This window comes from Trichosurus vulpecula, chromosome 1 (genome assembly GCF_011100635.1).
Source record: "Trichosurus vulpecula isolate mTriVul1 chromosome 1, mTriVul1.pri, whole genome shotgun sequence".
Lineage (NCBI taxonomy): Eukaryota > Metazoa > Chordata > Mammalia > Diprotodontia > Phalangeridae > Trichosurus > Trichosurus vulpecula.
In genome coordinates, this window is record NC_050573.1 from 311,507,036 (window position 1) to 311,530,658 (window position 23,623).

The following is a 23,623-nucleotide window of genomic DNA, read 5'->3' on the forward strand; positions in this document are numbered from 1 at the left end:
CACTAGTTCAGTGGTTTTTGCAGTGAGATATTTCACATTGTCTTCTGTTATTTTCATTCTTTTCATTCTATTTTATAGTTTCTTGATTTCTCATAAAGGCATTAGCTTCCACTTGCTCCAATCTAATTTTTAAGGAGACATTTTCTTCAGTGGTCTTTTGTACATCCTTTTGATTTGGCTAATTCTGCCTTTTAAGGCGTTTTTTACCTCATCGGTTTTTTGGAGCTCTTTTGCCATTTTGGTTAGTCTGTTTTTTAAGGTGTTATTTTCTTCAGTATTTTTAGGTCTCCTTTAGCAAGTCATTAACTTGTTTTTCATTATCTTCTTGCATCACTTTCCCAATTTTTCCTCTATTTCTTTTACTTGCTTTTCCAAATCCTTTTTGAGCTTTTCCGTGGCCTGAGACCAATTCATATTTTTCTTGGAGGCTTTTGATGCAGGCTCTGTGACATTGTTGACTTCTTCTGACTATATGTTTTGATCTTCTTTGTCACCAAAAAAAGATTCTATAGTCTGAGTCTGAGTCCTTTTATGCTGCTTGCTCATGTTCCTAACCAAGAACTTGACCCTTGAGCTTTTTGTCAGGGTATGACTTCTTTTAGAGTAGAGAGTACTTTCTCCCAAGCTTTAGGGGCCTTGTGCTGCTGTTTTCAGAGCTACTTCTACTCCACAGTCACTGCAAGCTCTGCCATATCAGCACTCTTCTTCATGCAAGAATCGCCAACCAGGACCATGATCCAAATCCAAGCAGGGAAAAGCAAGAGAACCCTGCCTCTGCACCAACAAAGTGAACTCCTGCTCTGATCTGCCACTTGATTCCTCCCACCCTGTGAGCCTGGGGCCAGAGGCAGCCACAGCTGGAGCTCTGGAAGAAGCTGCAGGAGCTTCCTGCTACTGCCTCTGCAGCTACCTCCTCTGCCCCTGGTGCTGGGCCTAGACTGCGCACTTCTTTCACCCATGTCCAGCAGTTTTCCCACTGACCTACTCTGTGGTCTTTGGTGTTTTTGGATTGAGAAGTCAGGTAACTGGTACAGCTCACTGATTCATGGCCATAAGGCCTGCTCTGTCCAACCCCCAGTTTGGTCTGTCCTGGCACGGCCCATGCTGGGCTGCACTCTGCTCCCAGCACAGTGCAATTGTCCCTTCCTAGTGACCATACAGGCCATCTGGAGCTGGATACTTGTTTTTCTCTGTTATTTCATGGGTTCTGTAGCTCCAGAATTTGTTCCGAGCCATTTTTACAGGTGTTTGGAGGAATTTGGGGGAGAACTTACATGAGTCCCTGTTTTCCAGTTGCCATCTTGGCTCTGCCCCAGCTCTCTTAATTCTTAAAAGTTATTTACATATGGTCAACTGATGGTTTTTTCCTCAGATTTTTCTAATGATATTTTTTAAAAAGGTAGTGAAGTTATACAGGTACTCTAACACTTCTACATATTTCATTCTTCCAAATACCCCTTCCATAAGCTATTTACACATGGTACATATTCCTGAGATTTCTTGATGCATATGCTCAAACAAGTAGATTCTAGATAGGAAAAAGAAGATTGGGTTCTCTTCTTCTATCTTGCCTCTTTTTGAATCATCAGCACTTAACACAATGCCTGGTATATAGAAGGCCCTCAATAAACATGTTTTGAGACACCCAACAATGTATGAACAAAAATACTATCAGGAATGAGGGCTGGGGAGAGAAGAAGAAAGATTCAAAATGTTCCAAAACATTTCAAAATGACTAAAACAGGTCTAGCAATGCTTGTTACCAGTTTTGATTTCTTCTCTATGATGATGATTAGAAAGAAAAATTTCACAATTTTCTCAGCGTATGCATTTTTCAACAGAGTTCATGTAAGCTGTGAATTACAAATTTATATTTTATAAGTCCACAAGGTATGCCAAAACATAGACAGGTGGCTCAAGGAGAAGCATCTGTAGAATATTACCCACTCTCTTCAAGGGAGACTGATTCCTGCCTTGAAGGGAATAGCAGCAGAGACAATGAAGCTGTCTGTTTACTTCTCCTTTGTGAAAGGAACACCAGATTGAAATTATATCTATCTTGTCCCCTAATGTTGCCAGTCTAGGGGACACAACAGGTTCAGAAAAACAACAACCAATAAAACACTTTCCTGGGCCACTGTCTCTTAAATTTCTACCAGCTGGCTTGGGCCCTTCTTGCCAAACTCAGTAAAGAAAAAAAATCATTATAGATATTGGATAGCATGTAAATTCACTTATCCAATTCACTTATCTTGATAGCATGTAAATTCACTTATCCAAGTAGATTACAAATAGAAATCAGAGAAGTTATATATATATATATATATATATATATATATATATATATATATATATATATATATGCAGAATGAATGAGGTCTCCTATTATAAGTGAGATATATCAGTTCAACCAAGATAGTGCTTTGGTGCTCCCAGTACTGGTATTGATTAATTTTGTTCGCTTTGCTCACATGAATGTAACTCGGATTTCTAGCAAAGCCTGAAACATTTTTCATAGGACTCTCCTAATTGGTAGAGAAGGTTCTGACTTGATCTTAGGTGACTGCATAAAAGCTAGAGTTGGTGTGACATCTATTGGAAAAGAGAGACATTCTCCATTCCTTCTTTAAGAGCCTGTGATGATTAAAGAGGTTTGAGAGACATAGTTTCTGGGTAATTTAATCATTTTATTAATAAGGCCAGTTCATTATTAATACAAGGATGGTCACTTGGCCTTCTGTCTTAGGCCAAAGGCCCCTAATGGCGGTGGGGTCACAGTTTATGAGCCCTTAGAAGAGTAGGAGTTTTTGAGGGCTAAAAATCAACTTGGATTGGTTAACACAGTGGGAGGTGTGAGCTATGTTAAAATGAAGCTCTTGGAGTATGTGACTTAGATTGCTCAAATCTAAAAGGGACATCAATTTCTATATTATCTTTCTTGATAAAAGCGAGAATTAACACTTCTGCAGATCTGTCTGAGTAAACACAATAATTAGTTATTAAATATAAGTGAGAAATATTCATTTCTCACAACACTAGTTGTTTCAGGCTCTCTTTGGGACCATCCGTGGGAGGTGAAAGAACAAAGACCTCTTGAATACATATAGGGAAAGCTGGCTTCCTCAACAGGTCCCCGATTTCTAGCCTTCCTTCCTAGGAAATTTGGGGGATTTCCCTTTGAGTGAGATTGGGAGCTCTCTTGACATATCTCCTTACATATCTCACTCATTTTAGGAGAGCTCATAGGTTCCGTGTTGGGGAGCTGAGGAATGGATTTTTGCATCTCTAATTTCATCATCCTGGGGGAATCTTCTAATGTGGAAATCTTCTCTGCTTGTGCAGAGCAGTAACTCATCTAGAAGCTGTATTCTTACAGGGGTCACAAATATAGGACATGACAGAGACACCATTCAAACTTACTTCTTTCTGATGTCAAGGTCAGCCCTGTAGCTCCTTTGCCACACACTGGGAAGTAATGATAAAATGAAAAACAGTCTCAGTTATCAAGGAGCTTGTAATGACTGGACATTTACAATACAGGGAAACATAAAAGGCAAATGAAGAAATAAAACAAGTTTTAAAAATCTGGCAATCCTTCCAGAAGGGAAAAAGGGGGAAGGAACCCTGGGTTCTCATCAAGAGCCAAGGCTTCTTATTTAGGCTCACTTATTTGGATGTTGGGGATAACCTGCAAAAATTCTGTGCTTCTTCTACCTCACAGATGTATGATGAGGTGAGGTAGACAGGAATGTTCAAGGCAGAGGCAGACAGAGCAAACGGAATGCAGGATGTGAGATATGAGATAAGATGTAGGAAGTGACTAGCCAGAAAAGTGATTAAAGAAGACTGCATTGAAGCCCCCTTAAGTAAGTGCATGCACTTACCTGTCTGCTTTCACAAAGTACCCTAATTACTTGACATTCCAGAACAACTCTTGGCCTCCCCTTTCCTGTTCTCTTTGCTAATCTATATGACAGATGCATCCCCCCACTACCTGATATTCCAGGCATTCCAGAACCTTCCTTGCCCCTCCTCCCATTCTCTTGCTCCCCTTCCCCCATTCTGTAAAACAGTATTTAAACCATACCTTTGACCTGGCCAGTTGCTCTGTCCTCCATGTGCAAGCAGGGTCCATTTGGGTGTGTCACCCTAATAAACGCCTTTCTTTAACTTAGAAACTGAGTGAATTCTTCAGGAAACTAGAACCCATCCATCTACCATTTCCGGTGGCACCCCAACATTCTTGGGGTGCACCATGAACTCATCATTTCTGGTGACTCTGTATGGCACTGTCTTCATTGCCTCAGATTTATTTTAGCTAAGATTTCTTTTTTTGTGTTGAAGGTCCCCTAACCTCTTGGGGTTATAAGAGGGCTCAACTCTGGTTTTTGGAGATTCCCTTAATGCAGGGGACACCTTGTTTGGGAAGCTTCTTCTTATTGCTTCCCTCCCATGGGATACCGAGGGGGAAAGTGGCTCAGTGATGTGAAAAGGCATACTAAGTTTAGGTAAAACTCTTGCAGCAAATTCCCTAGCAACCAGATAGGCTAGGGGGGTATAAAGAAGGCTCAATGTCTGTGTTCTGTTGCCCTGGAGAACACTAGCTTCAGACTTTTCCTTGGGACTCCCTTCTAGCCTACTTACTGTGACCATGGGACACATTTATTGAGAAATTTCCTCTCCAAGATTTAAAGAAAAGGCACCTTGTGTTCTACTGCAACATGGCCTGACCTCAATATCATCTAGAGGACCAAAGAAGTGTTTTGGGAAGGGGATTTCTAAATAAAGCTCTCCAAAGTTTTGGACTTCTCTCCCACCCCATCATTGCCTATGCATCCTGTTTACCTTGTTTGCCTCAGACACTCCTGTCTGACATGCCTCATCATATTGGTTGTCTCAGTGACATTCAAGGAAGTGATGACCAGGACATTAGAAAAGAAATCATAACATCTGCTTTCTGTTCCCCTTTTCCCTTCAAGCTATTGAGCAAGCATCTCTATTTATATATAGAATGAGACACAAGTTAAGAAATGATAACTAGAATGCAGGTGAATAGTTGATGCTATCTTCATTTACACTGATAAATAATATACTTAGAAAAATAAATTACCAAAACAACATTTTGTGACAATCTCAAAACAATATTTCTCTCTCTACCTCTCTCAGAACACAATCTACTCCTCAATGTCAAAGATCTATCCCTGCTTACCATAAGGGAGCATATTCAAAAAGGATTGGTTCTTTTTTTCCTCTGCAGGTTAACTTCTCCCTGAACCCTTTTCTGATTTCTCCCACCACAGTAATTTAATCTCTCCATTCTTTGAACTCCCGTAGTTTCTTATACCACATACTTCATATTTCCATTCTATTTCATATTTTAATTGTGTCTGCATGTCTAGCCTTCTCTTCTACATTCACAAAGGCAAGGGCCACATTGCAGTTCCTCCTGTATTGTAGGTAATTTATAATTATCTGTTGAATGAATTGATAAGAAAAGCAGACATACACAATGAAATTTAAGATTTCCAAAATGCTTTACATATATTATTTCACTTGAGCCTCAAAGCAATCCTTTTTGACAAGAAATTCTGGCATTTTACTCCCATTTTATGGATAAGGAACCTAAATCTCAGAGAGGTTAAGTGATTTGCCTTTGGTCGCATAGGAAAAGTGGTAAGACGCTAAGCTAGGTTACATTTTTTGAGTTCGGTGTGGTTTTGTACTCCCCTGTTCTGCCTCTGAAGCACCAATAATATCTGTTTGATGTTGATATATAGAACAAGTTTTTGGTTTTGGTCTTTGAGTGGCATGGTAGGGATTGGAGAGAGAAAGAGGGAGAGAGAGAGAGAGAGAGAGAGAGAGAGAGAGAGAGAGAGAGAGAGAGAGAGGGATGGAGGGATTTGCTGTCGTCTCCTATCTCCTATCTCCTCTACTCCTTCTTGTTCACTATAGGCTTTTAGAAGAGACTTCTTTTTAATAAAAGAGCTGAATCTGGAGTCAAGGAGACTTTGCTTAAATAGCTACCTCAAGCTATTAGCTGTGTGGCTGTGGGCAAATTAGTCATTAAAATCCTTAGCTTTTCGGTTTGTTCATCTGAAAAATGGGGCAGTACTTATACTAACTACTTCATAGGGTTGTTGTGAGTAAAGTACTTTTCAATCACTAAATTGGCATAGAAGTGTCAAGAAAGAAGTCAGCAGTAAAATCTATGGTCTATAACAGAGAAATCACTTTTAGTAAAGCTGTTGTGTAGCAAACGTATGCATGGTTGTAGGAAATACATACACAACAGTGGATACATTTCAAATTGATAAGTAAAATAACTATATGCAGATTTGGAAATAAGCTTGCAAAATCATCCTATTCTTTTCCTAGGCCAAGGAAGAAGAAAAAGATAATATTATCTGCAACTTAAACTTATAGAAACTATCCGATCAAATTTGAACTGAATGCACAGTTTAATATATTTTAGATACATTATTGAAAATCTTACTATGTTTTATGTTTAGCTCAGGTAGGAAGCAATCCTTATCATTCACCTCAGGTTGTATTCCTACCACAGTTTCCCAGCAGTCATGTCATGCCTGCTTGAGCATAATCACTCCATTTTGGAGCCATTAATTTTGATTACATTTTACTACATTATTCCCATTTGGTTCAAGTTTCAAAGACAGTAATATGGTGGAAAATGTACAGGACTGAGAGGAGACCTGGGTTCAAATCCTAATATTTCATCTTCTACATATGAGATGGGACCTTGTGCAAGTCCTAACTTCTCTGTCCCCAAGTTTATTCATCTACAAAATGAAAGGATATGAAAGTTGATTATTAAGCCTCCTTCCAGTGCTAACATTTTGTGATTCTCCATACATACATACATGCATACAAGCATATATATATATATATATATATACACACACACATACACATTATATATATACACACACATATGTATACACACATTATATATGATATTACATTGTAATATTATATATCATGTATAGAACATTGTGTAATATTATACATATAGTCTTATCTTTCTTCACTCTGGGAAGAAAGACTCAGAAGTAAGAGGAGAACTAGACGCTGAAATCTATAATATTGGCAAGGAGCTGAATACTCTTATAATATTGAGGATGTGAGTAAATAGGGTGAATAAATAGCATAAAAGGAACAGTGTTTGTAGCCCATATTTGGGTACATCATCTGCCAGTAATTACTCATTGAGGGAAAAACTACAAGTAAAGTATTTTATCAGCATGATTTTTATTATTACAAATGTGTTATCATTATTATTTGACTTGGGGATCTTTGTATTTAATTTATCCATTCTTAAAAAAAAAACATAGCCTTGGGAAAAGCATAGAGCAGTTTACTTCATAGTCTTTGGAGAAGCATAGAGTAGTTTACTTCATAATCTTTCACTGTTTTAAATTGCTTTTATAAAATATATTGTGAAAAAATGACCATTTTCTTATGAGTCTCCATAGTAGAAGAATTAATTCTTTTCTAAAGGTCTGGCATTTGGGCTTCCTTCCCCTAATCATAGCTAAACTTCTCCGAAGAAGACAACTCAGGCACACTTCAGTGGTTCCCTGCCCACCAAAATCTTAAGCATTGTCAGTCTTAACAGAATGGTGTCATTAGACCCCAAATCCTTCACAAGGCCAGGTGCTGATGCTGCCAAAGCTTAAATGACTTGGATTTAATTCAGTAATTTACAGGCAGAGAAATATATAGCTCTTTACTCACCAGGGAGAATAATCTAGGGGAAAATGATACTTTCTCCTTAATATATACTAGCAAGTATTCTCCATAAAAATAATTCCTCTCATATAATACTAAATGCAGATGCCTACTTTAGTATACCAGAATTCACCTGTATTTCATCCTTTTTTTCTACCATTAAAAAGTGAATCATATCTATTTTATAAGATGTATTCTACAAAAGACTAAGGAAAAATACTTTCATGATGTTTTGAAATAATTTTCTTTGGGGCCTTGTGAGATTGACAGCTAAGTGGGGGGGGGGAGAAGGCAATGTTCTTTATTTGAAATTAAATAGAATACCTTAGAATCTATGAAATTGTCAGGAGGCTTTCTGAAAAGATATTCTTATGCATGCAACTGCAAGTCCATCTGTTGTTTTAATTTGTCTCTCTAATAATTCCCAGGAGTTTCACTTGGTTTGAATGTTGGAATAAACAGAAATGAATCAGGCCACTGTCTTCCAATATTAATACAAAATACAGTTTGGTACATTATCCATCACCTACTTTCCTTCAAGGTTGCTTTGATTTCATTAACCTTCACAATATTCCCATTAAGAGCAAATATATTCACTCTATCAGTTGTACCTGCTTTCTTTAAACAATCAAACTATGCAATTTCTAGTGACTTAAGATTTGAACAATGTTGTGATTTGTAAGGGCTTTTTCCCCCTTTCAGAAAAAGGCAACAGATTAAAATAATATTGTAGTAGTTCATGTTTGTTCCATTCTGTCACAGGAAAAGGCTGATCAATTTTCCATTAAACCTTGATTTTCAGGGGTTTATAATGTGGCAGTAAAACCTCAATCTGTCTTGTTGCATTTTTTTCAACAAGGCAGTTTAGCTATGTTTTTTCAATAAATCTTTTTATTTGGGAAACAATACCTGGTTCCATATACATAGATATATCTTCTTATGCAAAATTCAATAACAATCTTCGTGTAATATATGTTTTCTTTAAATTAAAGGGATGGAATTCTGTAGCCTAAAAGCTACATATTTAGACATTATGCAAACTGAGGAATATATTAGAAAGCACAATGGAGTCATGTGTGTCAGGTATAATCTTGAAAAATTTTATGTCAACCTTTTTTTAAAACTTGTTTTAGCAATAAGGGAAAGGATCTAGAGAAAGCTTGTTGTACTTACAAAGAGGAATAGTAATTATTTTGAGTCTGTATTTTTTTCAACAAGTTAATCAGGAGTCAGTAGGGGCACTCTGTAGCTTGGGGGAAAAAAACAAACCTATACCTAGACATATGATGTTCTCTATCCTTAGTCCCCACAGGGCCTTCTGCTGTTAAATCGGAGGAATAAAACTCTAAAATTCACTCTAACTTACATCCATCTACTATTGCATCCTTGAATTTAATTGGGTTCAATAGCATACACAGAATATGGAAGCAAGAGCAGGTCACTAAAACGAATTCAAAAGAATTCCATAGTCTCTTACGAGTACCTGAAAAGCTAAAATTCAGAACAAGTTAATTTTAGGGTAAATTCTGAGGTCAAGAGCAAAGGAAGGATAGGTAGGATTGATGGTGGGTATAAGTAGAAACCACAATACTATATTGTCTGAACTGAGGCAATCTCTCTCTCTTTGGCATGAATGGGGTTAAGAATGGGGATGAGGGCAGAGAAAGAGTTTCCTTTTTTCATCAAGGCTAAAGAGGACCTACTTCATCTACCTTTTAGTGAGATGGCCAAAGAAAGTTGTGGGTTTTTTGGTTGTCTTTTGTTGTTGTTGTTGTCCCAACAAGAAGGAAAATGAATAAGTTTGAACCAATTAGGGAAGATATGAGTACAGCCTCTGGCAAACCAAGTTAAGACTCAGTTGGGAGACACATGAAAAAGGCAAGAGATTTTATATTGGACACAGGGAATAGTCTCAGGGCAAATAGGCAATCCTAGGTGTTGAGTTGGCTCTTCACAGAAGACTTTAACCCCATGGACCACCCAAGAACATATTGCAGAAATAACTTGCAATTTTCTTTCTTAAAATCATGAGTTTAGATCATATTTCTGTTATGTACAATTTCAGGAAGGAGTTGGAGAGTGAAATCAAATTGTATTCATCAAGTATTATAACTAATATTATTTTGATAACTTTATTATTCATTTTTGCCCCTATTAAATATTTACTGTTTGGAGACTGTTACTTGGGTGGTTCTTTCAAGGCAGTGAACAATTGAATATCTAGACAGGAATCTAGCAGGAATTCCCAATTTGATGACTTGGAAGTTATGAAAACACTACCATATTTAAATTTTTATTAAAAGGAACAGCTATTTCAACACAAATTCCTATGGGAATAACAGGTAGAACAAGAGGGACTACAATAACAAACAGTTCAAAAGAAGGCAGAGTTCTTCCTTTGAAGTCATTGAATCAGTTTTCTCAATCAATAAGAATATTATTCCAACAAGCAAGGACAGAACAATATTCAGCATTGGGGAATTGAAATGCGTGTTAAGTAGCAATATGGAACAAAAACACTAAGCTATCTTCTGTGCTCTGATAGGTACATTTTTACCTTATTTTGCCTGGAACTGGTTCCCCACGTCACTTACTGGTTTTCATTTGTGAATCTTTGTTGTAGTATATTTACTGCCTAACCATTTCCTAGCTCCCCTTTATGTATTATCTTCCCTGATCAGAATGTAAACTTTTTTGTGTATAAGAACCATATTTACCACTTGTATTTTCATTCTCAGCACTTAGCACAATTACTGGCACATAAACACCAAACATATGCTCTCTCTCTCTCTCTCTCTCTCTCTCTCTCTCTCTCTCTCTCTCTTCCCACTATATGATCCACAAGAAGTAAACTGACAAGCTTCGAGGAAAGAAGAGGTTTATAATAGAGCCTAGAAAAGAATAAAGTGATGGGTCAGAGAGCTGGTGTAGCAGATAAAGCTGGGCCTGGAGTGGGGAAGACCTGAGTTCAAGTCGGACCTCAGATACTGCCTTGTGACCCCAGGCAAGTCAGTTGACTTCTACTTGACTTTATTTCCTTGGAAAATGGAAATAATGACAATACCTTCCTCAAAGGATTGTTATTAGAATCAATGGAGAAGATATTTATAAAGCATCTAGCACACAGTAGATGCTTCGTAAATTCTTATTCCTTTCCTTTCCTCCTTTAAGAAAAAAAAACATCATTACAGTCTACAGTGAGCATAATTCTGACCTAAATATATGGATATGTATTTTAAAAGCATTCATAGGAGTTTAGAAGTTAGAGCTAGAAGGAACCTTCAGATAATCTACCCAATATGTCAATTTTATAGACAGGTAGACAGAGAAACAAGAGAGGTTTAGTGACATGTTCCAGGAGCATAGAACTAGTATCATTTAGCTAACCAATCCATCAATAGACATTTATTACATACACACTATATGATAGATGTGTTGATAGGTGCTGGTATTAAAGAAGAGAAATGGCCTAGTCCCTAATAAGTAGGAGAGCCAACAGTCTAATAATAACAGATAACACTGAAATAGCATTTACTATGTGCCAGGAACTATGCTAAGCCACTTTACAAGCATTATCTCATTTCATTCTCACAGCAACTCTGGTAGATAGGTGCTATTATTATCCTCATTTACAGATGAAGAAACTAAAGTAAATAGAGATTAAGTGATTTGCCCAGAGCTGCACTGCTATGGAGTGTCTAGTGTCCCATTTGAACTCAGATCTTCCTCACTTCAGGTCTACTGTGCCACCTAGATGCTCTTTTATGATGAGTGGGATAACCAGGGTTAGAATCCATTTCTCCTTATTGGTAAATGAACTGGAAATCTAGAAACTGGGTTCTAATTCTGATACTGCCACGCTCACTAGTCATGTAGTCTTGGAAGAATCCCTCAATCTTTATAAATCTCTTTTTCCTCAGCTGTGAAGAAGGCTGTAAATAATATCTATAAATAATATATCTATCTTGTCTATCTTTTAGGGGTTTAGCAAGCTTGCATAAGATAATATACATGGGCATGTTTTGTAAAAACAGTAATTATATTTTGTAATTTACAATTATTTTTTAGCTTTCTTAATTTATTTTTTAACACCCACCTCCATAAGATTTTGAGTTGCAAATTTTCTCCCCATCTCTCCCCTCCCCACTCCTCAAGACAGCACATAAATTGATATAGGAACAAAATATACATTCATATTAGACCTATTATCTAATTAGTCTTCTTGTAAAGAAGAATTAAAACCCATGGGAGAAAACACATGAAAGAAGAAAGAAAGGGGGAGAGAGAGAGAGAGAGAGAGAGAGAGAGAGAGAGAGAGCAAATAATATGCTTCACTCTGCATTCAGACTCCATAGTTCTTTTTCTGAATGTGGACTGTATTTTCTATCATGAGCCTTTGGAGTTCTCTTAGATAATTGCATTGCTAAGAAGAAATAAGTCTATCAAAGTTAGGCAAAGCATAATGTGGCTGTTACTGTGTGCAATGTTCTCCTGGTTCTGCCCACTTCACTCAGCATCAGTTCTTTTAAGTCTTTCCAGGTTTTTCTGAAGTTTGGCTGCTCATCATTTATTTTAGCACAATAGTATTCCATTACATTCATATACCACAACTTGTTCAGCCATTATCCAATTGACAGATATCCCCTCAATTTCCAATTCTTGGCTACCACAAAAAGCTACTATAAATGTTTTTGTATATGTGGGTCATTTTCCCATTTTTATGATCTCTTTGGGATACAGCCCTAGAAGTGGTATTGCTGGGTCAAAGGTTATGTACATGTTTATAGCCCTCTGTGCATAGTTCCAAATTGCTCTCCAGAACGGTTGGATCAGTTCACAACTCTATCAACAATGCACTAGTGTTCCAATTTTCCCACATCTCTTCCAGCATTTATGATTTTATATTTTATCATGTTAGCCAATCTGATAGGTGTGATGTGGTACCTCAGAGTTGTTTTGATTTGCATTTCTCTAATCAATAGTAATTTAAAGCATTTTTTCATATGACTACAGATAGCTTTAATTTCTTCATCTGAAAACTGACTGTTGCTATTCTTTGAACATTTATCAATTGGGAGTGATTCATAATAAAAAAAATATAATTTACATATTTGTATTTTTAAATGTTTCACAAATAATCACCTTAATATAAAGTCTATTAGATAATATTGGCATTAAGTTGATATCTATACCTGTGTATTATATTTTCGTATTACTTTTTAATTATTTCATATTACCAATTTATAAATAAATTTACTCATGTTACTTTGAGTTAATCATTCATATTATCTCTGTGTATCTGGTTGACATAAATCTTGAAGTAGATTGAAGTGTTAGTTATGAACACCAACTATTTAGCACCTTTTAATACCTAGTACTATCAAAACAAAGGAGTCATACTGGTATTCTTAACAAGGTCTATACAAATTAGAGAGTAACGTTTTCAAAATCTTGGACATGTAAATTAAAGCAACGACAACTCTATTTGGAGTGACTGTAATAGAAATTGTAATAGGAAGCTAAGATATATAGACATTAAAAAACCCATGCCTCACAGATTCACATAGCAAATGTTATGTTTCAGTTATATGAGGTTTATTAACAGTAATTTCTACAGGGTTGAAGTGGAGGAAGATGACACTTTTATCTGGGATTTTCAGGGAAGACATCGTGGAAGGGGTCACTCAGTCAGTCGACAAAAATTTAAAAAAACACATGTTGTGTTCCAGTTACTATGCTATCTACTGGTCACTTTGCAAAGACATGGGATTTACACAAGACCTTGATGGGGGAGGAGAAGACAAGACTTTAAGTATGTATTTCAAGTAGTAGGAATGGAGTGCACCAAAGCCCAAAGGCCAGAAACTCCACATTTTAGTTGGAGGTTCATATTGAGACAGGTTTGCCAGGTTTAAAGGAATTCAAATTTAGAAAGGTTGTGAGGTAAGTTGAGTTACACATTCTGGACAGCCTTAAACACAATGTCAATGAATCTTAGCTTTTTCCTACAGGCTATAGGGAGAAAACAGGGATTTTTTGAGCAGAGAAATTATATGATAACTGCAATTTTAAGATGCTGCATCAAGCAGTGTAATCCAGGATGGTTCAGGGAAGGGAGAGATGAGAAGCAGCAAGAATAGGAGTATATTGCCATACTCCGGAAAATAAGGTCCAAAATTAGTATTGTAGCAGCAGACAGAAGGAAGGATGGATGTGAAGGTATGAGGGGGGAATTAATAATATTTAGTGACTGATTGGAAATGGAAAATAAGAAACAGGGACAATTTGGGCATCTAGCCTGGGCAACAGATAAACGAAACAAAACAAAAACACAGAAATGGTGCATTGGGGTGGAGATGAGGAGACACTGTAGAAATAAGTTATACTTTCAAATGGAAAAAATCTTTAAAACCCATTTTCTTCTCATCATTTATGCTCGTGGGTCAATTTTGTGCTTTAATTATCTCAGTCAACAGAAATAGGTTAGTCTGTTTCATTTTTATTTCAGGTCAGTTTTACTTTGAGATTCCCATGCACTAGCACAAAAAAGAACAGCTTTATTGATTGGGGATAAAATAATCCATACCTGGTATAATATTTCATCCTTGTCATATAGAGTACCTTTCTTCTATAGCTTTCACAGCTTTTTGCAAATGGCAACGTACTAAAACAGATGGGTCCTACTTCGGCTCAGAGCTGTTTTTAGAATATTAGACTATTTAAACTCTCCACTTCAAAATATAACTGGATGTAACTGTTTATGGGACTGTTCCATGGTAGCTAGAGACCGAGTCATCCTGGGAATCAGGATCACCTGTGTTTTGATCCAAACTTTGACATACACAGGTGGTGTGCATGGTGTATAACCTGTCAGTGCCTCCCCACCCCCGGCAACTTTCGAAGACGATAATTTCTGAGTAGCTCCTTATTTGCATTGATAGAGGGGCTTTCAACACTGAGAGTTGCAGTTCTAATGCAAAAACAAAATTTAAAAAACAACTGTGTTCTTCCTAAATTGTGTTCTCTGCCAGTTGAATGAATACTTCTTCCAAGGAGCAGCTCAGGGGTCACCTCCCCATTTGCTCCAATAGAAAGGGATCTCTTTTTTCAAATTTCACAAAGCACTTGGGACATTTCTTTATACTTAGTACTTTCTGACTGGCATTACTGCTATTTATTGATGTATGTGTCTTTTGTCTCCTAGACAGTAGGTTCTTTGAAAGTGAGAACTTCATCATCTTTCTTCGTTTCTTCTTTATTTAGGACCTAGCACAATACCAGTGTTGATTGAATTGAAATGGATCCTATGCATTTCACTGAGCTGGTAGTTTCTAGCAGGTGGAATCTAGGAACTCTTCAGAGTGAGTATGAAATTCTAGGACACCTTTGTTGTCTTCTGTTTTTCTACATGAAGTACTGGGCTTATAAAATATAAAATTTCCAGTATATGTTCCTTTTTTGCCTTTTTAAAAGTTAATTTATGAAATAAAACAAGAATTTTTATAACGTAGTATAATAAAAAAGAGATGATTGTCCAGGAAACTGCAAATTTCCTATGCACATCTTGCTGTTCTTTTCATATATGTAACAAAGTTATCCTGCAAATTTCTTTTTTTTTCATTTTGTTCTTCTATACCCACTTTCTCCACCCTGTCCTAGAAATGGCTATCATTAGACCCAAATAGGTATATGTATATAAAATTGTTCCATATATACTTCTATTTATCAGTTCTTTCTCTGGTTGCAGATGATGTCTTTCTTCATATGTCCTTTATAGTTAATTTGGGTATTTATTAACTTATTTTCTCAAAGTCATTCCCAAAACAATATTGCTATTAATGTATACAATGTCCTCTTAGTTTTGCTCATTTTACTTTTCACTATATTTGCAAGTCTTTCTAATGTATTTCTAAAATCACTGAGCTCATCATTTCTTATAGCATAGTAGTATTCCATCACAATCATATACCGCATATAGTAATACCTGTAAATATTTCTTTAAAGCAAAGATGTCAGACAGTATGCCCACTGGCCACTCCAAAGTGAGAGCTGAGTGATCAATTGATACACATTTACTAAGCACCTACTATGTGCCAGGATTATGCAAAGTGCCTGGGATACAAAAAGAGTCAAAAGAAAGTCCCTGCCCTCAAGAAACTTATGTAATTGGGAAATAAATAAGAAAATAAATAAAAACAAAATGGACAGAGAAAATATGTGGTTTTATAAGTTATTATGCAGCCTAAAGGCATCCTTAAAATAGTTTAGTGGTTCCTGATTCTATTTTAGTTTGAAACCACTGTTCTAAAGGACCTTGGAGAGCAAAACCCTCAGTTTACAGATGAAGAACCCTGAAGCCAATAGTGATTAAGGGATTTTTTATAAGGTTTCAAAAAGTAGTAAATAGAAGAGCTAAGATTTGAACCCTTGTTTTCTGTAGCTAAATCCAGAGATCATTACATGACACAAAGAGATGTTTATATATGTGTATATGAAAGTGGTAAGAATCACAGTTCTCAAGCTATCAACCAAAAAAGAAAATAAAAGAACATTTGTTGGCACTCTTCCTATGTGGTATTTATTCAAAAACCAGTGAGTTGACAAGTCACTGGGAGAAATGAGCAATATCCATATCAACATTCTCTTTAGGTAGAAATAACTAGATATAGATAGATTTAGATATAGATATATTACAGATGAGGAACTCAAGACCTAAGAGGCAAAATGATTTACACAAGGACATATGGCTAGTTAGGGGTTGAACTAAAAGACAAATCCATGACCCACTAATTAATTCACTAATCCCTCCTTAAATAATCAGATGGCTGATTCCTAGAAAGCTAACCCATTCTGGATGATCAGAATGTTCCCCTAAATTCTTGAAGTTACAATTTTACTTCCACTAAAAATCTACTCTGTTGCCTCATTGTGGTATTGAAGTGACTCTGCAGTGTTACAGGCTAGGCCAGGATAATGCAAACTCTGCAAAGTTCTATGAAGCTGAAAAGTCCTTAAATAAAAACCAGGAAATTGGTCATATGTCTGTAGTCCAAGGACCTAGTTTACTGTGGAGCAGGGCATAACCAGAAGTTTGGCCACTGGGTGATAAATTTTTAAAATTTGAAATGGCCCTCCATTTTCTTCTGCCCATTCTGCTTTTTACAGTAATGGTGGTAGAAAAAAAAATCATGAAAGATGGTGAGAATCACAGTTCTTAAGCTGTCTAACAAAAAAGAAAATGAAAGAACATTTGTTGGTATTCTTCCTGTGTGGTATTTATTCAATGGCCAATGAGTTGACAATCCACTGGAAGAATTGAGCAATATCCATATCAACATTCATTCTATAAATGAGGCCAGAAGATATAAAGAAATTGTGTTGAAATAAAAAGATTGTTCCCAGGTTCTCCTGAAACATGGAAATGAAGAAGTTGAAAGTATTGGTTCTAATATCATTGTAAAGGCAATAAGAACCATTATTTGATACGACATTTGCACATTTTGCCTTCATATAGAAATATAAATATTAAGCAAGAAGAGACCACCATGGAGATCACTGCAATATATGGAACACTATATGTTACAAAAGATAAAGTAGAGAACTTGACAGCATAACTCAGTATAAGATCTATAGCTAGGAATTCTGACAATTGGGGAAAATTCATTTAAGTGTAAGAGACTATGGAAGGGGAGGAGAGGAACAGGGAAGATACTAACCTACCACTTCTGTATGTGGTCAAAATTGACTAGAGACAGAAATAAGGGGAATAGAGGGATTTGAGGAACTTTGAAATCAGGGCATTGAAAGTGGAAAAAGACTGAAGTGAAAAGATTATTGGGGTTTATTGGGGAAAGAATAATCCGGAGGTCCATGGCTAGTAACAATAAGGATCTGGACAAAATAGAGGTACTTTTAAAGGATATGAGTTGGATGCTGAGAAGTAGTGTCAGTAAGATGTCTTAAAGTGATGGTGGCAAGTAAAAAGTATGCCAACTCTAATAATATATCAAGAAATGTAAGAGGAGAAAGCCTTGGAGAGGAAGTCAATAGAATTAATCTGGTATCAGGAAAGAGTTAGGTTTCAGTGACCATGAACTATGATTTCAAAGTGAAGATATTGAGTCCAACCTACTCATTTTTTCAGATGAAGAAATTTGACCCAGGATCATATCGATAATCAAAAAAAAAAAAAACTTGAGATAGGATTCAAACCCAGGGCTTTTTAACTCCAAAGTCAGCTGTTCACTCAATACATCACACATTGCATCATAAGAGAAGCAATGTAAGAGGTCTAGAATGAAGGAGAAGTTGCAACAATAGAAAACAGAAAATAATATAAGCTAGAAAGGATTGTAGATGATTTCACTGTGGGGTATGGGTGGTGATAAACATGTACTGTCTTTATCCTTGATTCCCTTGATCACATCCTGCTCCTGGGCATCCCACATGGCATATCTATAATATATAACATTGTAATACCTGTAAAAATCTGGCATATCTTTGAAGAATTGCTGGCAACACTGATAGGCTAAGTGACTTGCCTACGGTCACAAGGCTTTTATGTATAAGAAGCAGGATTTGAATTCAGCTGTTTCTGAATACAACACCAGACCTCTATACACTTTGCCATATGACTCTTATGCTTCTGTTCAAGAAAGTGAATTGCCCACGTGTAAGACAGGGTGGAGGGGTGTATCTAGAAAGAAAGAAAAAAAAATGAGACTTTTAAGGCAGAAAGAGGGAATAAGCATTTATTAGGGACCTGTAAGCACTGTGCTAAGAACTTTATGAATACCTTTCTTGATGAGACAAGGGTTCCTAACCTGTGGTCTGTAAACTTTAAAAAAGAAGTAACTTTATTTGGATATATTTTGATTTTTGTAATTCTATATATTTTGTTTTATTCATTAAAATAAAAAAATCACCTTGTCCATATGATTCAACAGACTGACAAAGGAGTCAATAGCGCGCACACATGCACACACAAGGTTAAGAAGCATTGGTTTAAGGATTAACAAGCATTTTTCTCACAATAATCCTGTGGGTTCAGCAATAAAAGTATTTTCTTCATGTTTGTTTCTTTTTTTCATTTTTCCAGTAGTTCTCATCATATGACTTGTTCCCAATCCCTCCCTCACTTCCCAAAGCTGTCCTTCATATTCATTTCAATCTCATTTTACCCATAGAAAAAATGTTCCCAGGGATTGGGACTGCAGGAAGATATTCACTCAATGTGATTTGTGTCAGGGAATGGATCTATTTAGAGCAAATTACAAATCAGTTATAACTGCTATCATATAGTACCTGTTGCCAAAGTCCCACAAACACTGACTGCAATGATACTGTTATCTTCCATTGTCTCGCCATTGACTATGCAAAAGCTAAAAGTTGTCAAAAAATGTATACTCTATTAAATTTGTGATACAGAATTATTTCCCAGCTTTCTATCATTCTCTAGCTATGGGATTTTGTGTCACCTGCTGTGCGGTCCAGTGCTTAGGACCTTCACATACACACAATGGAGGAAACTCAATCATAGACATAAAATAAAGCAACTCACATAGACTTTTAGACTTGTAAGGTTCTTCCACAGTGGACACCTTTCACTAATGTATTTTTTTCCAAAGTATGTCAATAGGTTAACCTCTAGATGAAGTATGAGGACCAATTTAGGAATACTAGCACGGATACATAAGCTCCCCTTTGTCTTTATATGAGTCCTACAGGAACCATAGGAAAGAGAGAAGTTGTTGCCCTCATTAAAGCTATTGATAGCCCCTTCTATCTCCCTGCTCTTATGCCACCACTTCCCTGATCTCCTAAATGTCCACTGACCTACCTATCTGTATGTACTAAAACATATGTTCACAGTGCATATTGTGAGACATGGTCACCCTTTCAGAATTACCGCCCCTAAGTCATAGTTAAGAAACAGGCCATAGTATTACAGATTTAGAGCTAAAAGGGACCCCATAAGTCATCTAAATCCAACTCCATCATTTTACAGTTCAGGAAACTAAAGTCCAAATGGGTAACAAGGTTACTCAGGGAGCAAACTTCAGTCTTAGGATTTGAATCTTGTCCTCTAACCAGAAAGCCAGTGTTCTTTCTACTGTTTCCCAATATTTCAGTCCCCATTGAGTCTATAATTTCACAGTATTCCTCTAAGGTGGATTTACTTTTGCCATGAAGTAAATTATATTACAATCAGGAGTAAAACAAAAAAGGAAAATTAATTAAAAAAATACTAATAGGCCAGACTGTCTTTCTTAACTTCTTTCTGATTTGACAGACCTCGGCACCTTACCCTTCTTGGATAGAAATGTTATAAGCTGGAGGTGATTCAGGCACCAGCTGGGTTTACGATTTAGTCATTTCCCACTGGGAGTAGAGCAATATTTTTAGATCACCGACAGTTATTTCTCAACTAAGCTGGGTACAAACATAGATCTGTTTAATCAATGACTCACTGAATTGAATCTTTATTATTCAAATGCATCGTGTCTGAAAACAGTCATTGTCCTTGGCTCTAGTATTTACTCAATCTGTACACTTTACCTTCTGAATTTGTCATACCCAGTTGCTAAGGCAATGTGCATTTCTAGTCATAACTATCCTGTTATGGTGGTGCAGGCTGAAATTGGCATTTTTCAAGGAGTAAATTTGAGGTTCCCCAGAAGGAAATGTGAATGAATTGCATGGTGAGACCTGTCAGAAAGGCAGTCACATAGAAGTATTAAATATGCTTAGCTCTAGATGTCCAAGTTAACAGTGGATACTGATCTCAGATATTAAAATACACTGAGCTCTGCACACTTACCATACAGATTGAGGCCTGACGAGGTTAGAAACTCAAAGTCACTGTCGAAAACTTCCTTCTAATTTCTGCAACTCATTCCTGCTGGCAAATTATTATACCAACAACTTCTGACAGCATTATAGAGACTGCAATTTCAAGAAATGGTAAGCAATATTCTTTGTGATCATAATTTGTATGAATATTCAGGTGACTGCTATCACGTATTAATGCTGGAAAGATTAATAGGGAACAATGGGCACAGAAATTAGAAGAATTATGAAAATACTTCTCGGCTGACAAGAGTCCACATCCATTTACTTCACAGAACTGCCTGACCATGAAAGGTACATTACAGTAGCCTGGAATTTGTTAATAAGTTTTGCTTGTGCAATCCTGTTGAGCTGTTTCAAAGTTCCTCTCTAAAATAAGATGACTCATTCACCTAGAAGGAGTTATCCGCTGTGCCTTAAAGTGTTCCTATTGACTCAGAAAGTTCACTGATAAATCCTTTTGGGACATAGATTTAGACTAAGAAGAAACACTAGAGGTATTTCATTACAAACCCTCATTTTACAGATCAACAAATAGAGGCCAGAGAATTTAGTGAGTTGCTCAAAGTCACACAGATGGCAAATGGCAGAGTTTGGATTTTCATGCAGGTCCTGTGGCATTTTGAAATGGTATATAAAAATCAATTAAATGTGAGACAGAATAGTGTCACCAAAGTGTCTAAAATTATAGCAAAACTAGTTTGTAATTTTGGATAAGTTGGAATTCTAAGGAGGCTTTCAGATAGAATGAACAAGTTCAAATATACAGTCATCCAACAAAAACTATTCTAGTAAACTCAAGATGGACTAGAGTACATTTGATTTTAACTCAGTGAATACCTTTGGTCCTAATACCAATCAGCATATTAACCAATGTAATTTCTTAAGGGTCTAGCTCAGGGGTGGGTAAACTATGGCCTTGAGGTCCTCTAGGTCCTCAAGTTCTGCCTTTTGTCTGAGTCCAAATTTCACAGAACAAACCCTCAATATAAGTATTTGTTCTGTAAAATTGAACTCAGTCAAAGGGCTACACTTGAGGACCTAGGGGGCCACATGTGGCATCAAGGCCACAGGTTCCCCACTCCGGTCTAGTTTTTATATCTACTATAAAGGGCTATCTATTCTCTAGTGGAAAGATCATTTGTCTTGGAGTGAGCAGACCTGGCTCTGTCATTGAGTAACTGATTTTAGATAAATCACGACCTCCTGGGTTCTCATTTATATACTCAGATGAATCTATGATTTCATTAATTCGTCAGTCCTATGGAATTTTTTTTTCTCTGTCCTTCCATTAGATCCTCACAGGGAGTCTACTCAATGTGTAGGATGTGTTCTTCATTTTCTCTTCACATCGTGATGACACCAATAGAGAACATTGGCTCAGTATGTCATTCTCACCAGCTTGTACTCTCTTCTTATGATATGATTCCTTAGTGATACACACAGACACCTATGCATATACACACATGTGCATGTGTGTACATATACATGCATATATGTATGAGTATATATACACGTATATATACACACATACATATATGCACATATACATACGTACATATACATATGTGTGTGTGTCTATATACATACGTGCATTCATTCTCTCATTCTCTGGAATTCCTCTTTTTTGTATGGTACAATTTTCTACTTCATTAGACAGTGGGTTCTTCAGGGGGAAGGATGGATTCTTCTTCTTCTTCTTCTTCTTCTTCTTCTTCTTCTTCTTCTTCTTCTTCTTCTTCTTCATCTTCTTCTTCTTCTTCTCCTCCTCCTCCTCCTCCTCTCTCACTCTCTCTTCTCTCCTGCCTAGCACAGTGCCTGGCACCTAGTAAATACTTAATGAATTTTAGTTGATTAACTGCTCACAACCATCATGTATCTCTGTATTGTGCCCTTTGTATAATATTCATTTATAAATCTTTGAAGAGAGTTTTATTACCTATTTCACTGCCTAGTAGATACACAAGTGTAATGTTGGTATTAAATAAATGGGAATTAGCTTTCATTAAAAACTTGGGATAATTAAAACAGCTTTTTAATTTCCTGAAAGTAACTCAGCCCACTTTTCTCTTCCTGTTAAACTCTGGGTCCAAATAATCACCCATCTTACTGTATATTCAGAGACACATATTAATAGATAAACACTACAGTGTCCATCCAAATGCATGTTCAAATAGGAGTAATGGATATTATTCATCTACTTGGCCTTTCCAGTGTAGATAATCAGGTCAAACTACTTTGAGTTATTGTAGATTTCTAACAAGTGACTCTGGAATATTCTGGGGTTCAATTCATTAATCACAATATCATCTGACAAAACAACAAAAATCTTAAATTAGGAGCATTTAGAAGACTATAGCATACATAGAAAATCCATCTTTCACTTGATCTCATATATGAACAGAATCTTATCTACCACATTGGTCAATATGTCAGATGTCAAGCATACATCTCTATGTTGTGTCTCAACATATATTTATTATCAGAAGGTCACTGAACAGAGTTGAGGGTCTTATTTATCTTTAAGGAATTTTTAACCTGCTTTTTTCCACCTAATGCCCTAATCAAGGATACCCTCAATTAATGTATACATGATTCTCCTAAAGATTTTGTTCATTGAGGAAAGTGTATGCATACTGATAGGTATCAATTAGTGTGAACACTGAATGCTGTGATTTCGTCACATTTTTTAAATATTAACTAATAGTAGTAGGATTATATTTAAAATATGGTCATTGGATCCAGCTCAATGGAAATATTCAATATGAATTCAAATAATTCCTCTACTTAATGGGATTCATTGTTCACACTAATCAGGACCTTGTCGATTGGAAGCCAACTGATGTTTTCTCAGATGCCTTTATTTCAATATTAATAAGGATCAAGATTTTTTCCAAGTCTTTAGTTTTAGTGTTAGTTTAGTTTTATTTTACCCTCCCTCTAATGTGGATCTCCCCCTTATGCCCTTATTCTAATTTAGTTTTTTTTCTTTTTTTCTGCTCCTATTAGGGTCACTTCTGCTTTCTCT